Source organism: Propithecus coquereli, unplaced genomic scaffold (assembly GCF_000956105.1).
Source record: "Propithecus coquereli isolate 6110/MARCELLA unplaced genomic scaffold, Pcoq_1.0 Scaffold75, whole genome shotgun sequence".
Classification (NCBI taxonomy): domain Eukaryota; kingdom Metazoa; phylum Chordata; class Mammalia; order Primates; family Indriidae; genus Propithecus; species Propithecus coquereli.
The window spans coordinates 943,476-949,475 of NW_012153618.1; positions in this window are offsets into that span (position 1 = coordinate 943,476).

Sequence of the window (6,000 nt, forward strand, 5' to 3'; positions counted from 1 at the left end):
GAAACAAAACTAACAGATGGAATATTTGCTTCTAAAGATCCACAGGTCACGTCGCCATGGACTCAGCAGTGTTTTGATCACAGGGATGCAAGTGTAGGGTAAAAAATAGAACTTTCCAACAGCATATTATTTTACTCTCTTGGTTGACAGGAGCCAACCCTTCTCTGGCAAAATCTGTGTCCCTTAATTGTGACAATGGCCACTCGAGGATTCATCTCGAATTTTCCCACCCTAGAAGAGCAACCTGCCTTCCCCTGGGAGAGGCACTGGTTATAATGCTGGTGTCGTATTGAGTTGGGATCCTCACTAGAGTTAATTACAGGTGACCTATGACTAGCACCTGTACTGGGAGGCGGAGTGCATGGTGATTATCTTTCTCCCTGAGTTGGGCTGGGAATGTAAATCAAGGACATCACCTAGCTATGCGACATAGCTTCACCGTAAGTGAAGAAACCATCATGATAAAACTGTCACAATTTCTGTAAGCCAGGGCAGAAGCCAGTGGCAGAGCGCTGCCGAGTGAGTGTGAGATGACAGGGCACGCACAGAGAACGCGGACGGCTTTATCAGCAGTCTGGTGTGAAGAGGAGATGCGAGCGAGGGCTGTGGCTGGAGGGGGCCCGGGAAGGGCATTTCTTTTAAAAGACGAGCGTGACCCGGGCATGTTAATATGCTGGTGGAAAGGCGTTGCCGGTTCCTGTGCCTGGAATCCCACTCTACCCGGGCCTCTGTTAAATGGGAATACGGTCTTTGTCTCACAGCGTGGTTGCGAGGGTCAGATGAGACAATCGTGTAAAGTTACTCACCAGAGGCTTGATGGCTAGCAAATGCTAAAGCCAGGATTTGAACTAAGGCAATTGGCTCCAGAACCTGTGTTCTCGGCGTGGTTTTTATACACCCCTAGGGACGTCCAAAATTCTCAGCCTGTCCAGCACACGTGGACTCGGTGTCTGAGTTCATACACCTAATTCAGGGGTTGGCACCTGTGCCCTGGAGGCCGAGTCTGGCCCAGCACCTGGTTTTGTAATTAAAGTTTTATCAGCACACAGCCACGCTCGTTCACTTATGTACTTCCGATGGCTGCGACAGCAGAGCTGAGGAGCCGCAGCGGAGACCGTGCGGCCTGCAAAGCCAAAATATTTCCATCTGGACTTTTTCTCAAAAGTTTGCCAATCCCTAACTAATTCGTGCTAGAGCGTCCCTTTATATTGCTATCCAGTTAATTGTTAGAACATCCGGTGCAAAGGGACAGAATGAGCCTGGACCCCAGAAAGGCAAGAGACAAGCGGTGGCGCTCTGCTCCACTGAAGACACGCGCAAGTTCCACTGAAGAGTGCAGCGAAACTGGCCATCAGTCCTGCCCCCAAAGAGGCCCAGGAACCAACTGGCCATTAGGTTGGCAAACTGGTAGGTGGTCCTGTAGAGTTAGGACTCAAAGATTATTCTCCTCACCTCAGAGTGCTACAAAATTATAAATCTGCTTTGGGACTGGATTGAGGAGATTTGGAAGAACCTAAGTTAGGGTGAAGCACTCTTTGCTCTTTTCCTCTGCCCTCCTGGAGTGAGGAGGGGCTGCAAAGTTGTGAGCGCCATAACCTTGTCCCTGCCTACCCTGGCGATGGTTTGCAGAGGAGTGAGCTGGTCAGACTTGCATTTTATAGAAGGATTACTCCAGCAACAGGCTAGAGGCTGGAATTCACGGAGAAAAGACTAAGCAGGAAGACCAGTGGAGTACTGCCCCATGAGAGGTGAGCAAGGGCTGAATTGAGGCTGCAGGAGCGGAGATTTAGAGCAGGGGATTCATTATAGAAGCATATCTGAGATATGCACGCGGCGCTACCCAGGTATGTGGCCTGTGAGAGGAGGACTCTAGGGGACTCTCCAGTTTCTGGCATGGAAGGAAGAGTGACAGTATCATTAAATAAGATAGAAAAATACAAGAAGGGGAAGTGGAGCTGTGTGAAGGATAAGTCCCATTTGGGGCACATTTTCTTTGATTCCTTTGGGACGTGAACTAGAAAACGGCAGGGACCTGGGTGTGTGAGTCTGGCGTGGAGAAGCACAGGTTGGAAAAGTGATTCTCTCTGTCCGTTTTATTTACCAAGCCTTAAGTCAAGGAAATCAAGACTCTGAACACCTTCTACCTACATAACTGCTGCTGCAGGGAAGAAAACAAGCATAGTTTAATTCCAATAAGGGACACTTCTTTACGAATACAGTTGTGTGAGAAAGCGTTTTGGGGGGCTGAACATTAAACGGTGGAAAAATGACTAGCCATTCATGCATCCTAGATGGGCTTGTCTTCATTTGCATTTAGATGAGAATTCCTTCAGCTCAGAAGCGGGACTGTCCTCTAACTCGCAGCACTTAGAAAAGCATTAACCTGAGCTAGTGAATTATCACCGGTACAAGGGTGACACAAACCATAACACCACTATTAACAGTGTTCCCTTAATGACTCAGTAGAAATGAGCTGTTGAAATGGTGGAAAAGTTCAGAACAAACCTCCTCGGCCGTCCCTGCCTCCGAGAACGGAGCGCACACACCGTCAATGAGCGGCCGCCCGGCGTGTCCCCGGCAGACCCGCTTCAGGGCGTGACCCGCCTTTCCCGCTCTGTGAGGCTCAGCACACAGCCCTGGGCGTTGAGTCCCGAGTGAGGATGACGGCTGCTCGTCTCGGGCATGATTGCAGAAGAGGTGTATTTTATCCAGGGAAAAAATGGAACTTGAAGCGGGTGGTTCAATAAAAAACTCTCTAAAGAACCACACAGAGGAAATTCTAACATGATTTCTAGATCTCTGCCGATGATTCCTCCCCACACGCTATATCAAAAGCAAATTAAAAGCCCATTGCTTATATTAGTTCTTTCGCAAATTGGTGAGGCGATTCAGTTATCGTGGTTTAGTCTGATTAAGCCATTCCATTTACTTTCTTTGCATTTAATTTTTAAAATTGGATACATATGGAGAGGTATTTGGTTCTCTCTTTTAAAAATAACATTCCCCGAAAATGAGAAAGTTCTGGAGGTTGGTTGCACAACAGTCTGAGCATATTTAACACCACTGACCGTATACTTAAAAATGATTAAGATGGTAAATTGTACTGTGTATATTTTATCACAATTTAAAAAAAATTTAAATAACATTCCTCTGATCATGAAAAGAAAAGCTAAAGAAGAAAATTAAAACTTCCTGCATTTTACCACTTCCAGACAAATGGTTAAATTGCAGGGTAGCATTTTTGTCCAGCCTTTGTTGTTCCTTTGTACACAAATATAGAAATAAATAACAAATGTAAACCCTCACAGAGACTGTTTAACAACATAGCTTTTCACTTAATATTATAATTAGGCCCCTGTCTTCAATGTATATGGTTTCATTGTTGGGAGAATGTCATTTCTGAAAGTCTCCTTTGCATAAATTTAGTAGATACACAGTATTTTTTTCTTCTTAGAGACAGGGTCTCCCAGGCTGCAGTGCAGTGGCACAATCATAGCTCACTGCAACCTCAAACTCCTGGGCTCAAGCAATCCTCCCACTTCAGCCTCCTGAGTAGCTGGGACTAGAGTTCTGTGCCACCACACCCAGCTAATTTTTAAATTTTTTGTAGAAACGGGGTCTTGCTATATTGCTAAGGCTGGTCTCGAAATCCTGGCCTCAAGCGACCCTCCTACCTCTGTCTCCCCAAGTGCTGGAATTACAGGCATGAGCCACTGTACCTGGCTGCAATTAGATTCTTTTAAGAAATTTAGTATACAGTATTTTAGTGCCCGAGAAGCCATAAAAGTTTCTCAGTCATTTGCCTAAGACTCAGCTGCCTGGTCAAGGAGTCTAGAGAGGAGGAGACTGAAAGATTTTCCCATCTGAAGATCTGTCCACGTTCCTGGACTTGAATGTTTATTCACGTTTATTGTGTATAGCAACTAAGGATTGGTTTGGGGAATCGCTGAATAACAATGTATGTGGTCACTACCCTGATTTAACGGCACTAGAATTGGGATGTAGTTCAATATGGTTCATTCTTTTTCCAGAACGTAGGAACAAATTGTAGAAGTAATCTTTTATGAGCTATGTTTGATATGTTCAGACACAGCTAGTAGAAAATATATACTTAATTCATTCAGAATTTTTTTCTAGCATACCCTCCAAGATGCCGTGTATAGCACTCCGTGCTGAAATAATCAAAGAAATTATTCTCAAAATAGAGGCTTTGTCTTAGTCGTTCAGGAGTCTGTGATCCTTCTGCTCCCGGGGCGCACGTCTGTAGGTGGGGCTGGGTTTTCACTCTGCCTGCCCACTTATTCAGTCTCACAAATGGGCAATTAAAGAAAACTTCGGTTTCTCACCAGGCATGAAGTGTAGGTCACAGGTAGCCTGCACATTAGGTAGCCTGTGTCTGCTCAGTGAGCATGCTAGGACCCCTACGTTAAGGTATTTGTGTTGGGCTGGGCACAGTGGCTCGTGTCTATAATCCCAGCACTTTGGGAGGCTGAGGCGGAAGGATCACTTGAGGTCAGGGGTTCAAGACCAGCCTGAGCAAGAGCAAGACCCGATCTCTACAAAAAATAGAAAAATTAGGTAGGTGTGGTGGCAGGCACCTGTAGTCCCAGCTACTCGGGAGGCTGAGGTGGGCAGATCACTTGAGCCCAGGAGTTTGAGGTTACGGTGAGTTACAACCATGCCACTGGACTCCAGCCTGGGCTACACAGTGAGACCCTGTCTTAAAACAAAACAAAAACACTGTGTGAAGTTAGAGGAGAAGCCTCGAGATCAACACAAATTCTTGCCCATTGCCTTTTTATGAAGTGGTAGAAGCAAATATAAAGAACCAGTAGTTCCAGGGACTCGGAGCACAGTCAGCGTTTAGCTTGTTGGCCTGACTTAAATGGAGGGGATGTGCAAGCCATGGCCTCTCCTGAACAAAGCAAAGTCAATTTTTTATTTTTCTGAGAAATCGAGGCAGGACGCAAAAACAGCAGTAGAACAGGAATATGTTGCCTGGATAAAACAAACACAAATAATAACAAAAGGTCTACGCAAAACAAAATCATAAAGAGACTGCTTTTTAAATAAACCACCTGGACCAAATGTCACAAGGTAGAGTTGTATTTACAAATATATTTCATTGAACAGAGTGCATAGAAAAAGGTCAAATTTCATTTCTGTTCAGAGAGCACTGTAACAAGTTAGTTTGGATCACGGCTGGCTGCTCGGTCACCACATCCCCTCACGACCCAAGGGTCAGCGGGATTTCATGCGACTCAGCATGGTACCAGCAATCCTGTGACCATCGGTGCCGTTTCTTTCCCTTCCCCTCCAGTCTGAGTTGAATTCTGAATTCACTCAGAAGATCATTATCAGCCAGTGACTAACAGATTCCAGCTTAGTCCTTTAATACAAATGGGCAGTAGTCAAATAATGTGAGCCGCCTCCTCATTCGTCTACACCAGAAATTCCTGATGGAATGCTGATAACGGGTTCTGCTGGGTGCTTAGCGACAGTAGCTGCAGGTCAGTTTAAAATCATCTTATAACATGTTCCTCATTGAAGTGTTTTGGATAATTCTATTTTATAATGTTTCTGCATGCGTTCTCACCCCAATGCTGAATTAGATCAGACACACTGGGTAGCAAATAATTCATGAAAATGTCATTTTCAGTCTTCAAATAATCTTCAATGGACTTGAGAAATGCATAGACAACTCTTTATAGGTGCCCTGGGATCTGCGGAATAAATTTTCCACCATTCTTTGAATATAACATCATTTATTCTTCTTTCTTTACAAATGAAAACAAGCACTCATCATGTTTGATTTCTCAAAGCAAATGCAGGTGCTTGGACATCCGCTCCTCACAGTCCAACACGGTTAGCCTCTCCTGCCTGGTTTCTAGATTACGAGATGAGGGATTTCAAACCCACTTGTTGATGGCCTGTTCTGGGCCAGCCACACACTGTTTCAGTTCATTCTCATGCCAGCCCTGCAAAGGAGGTATTGCCATC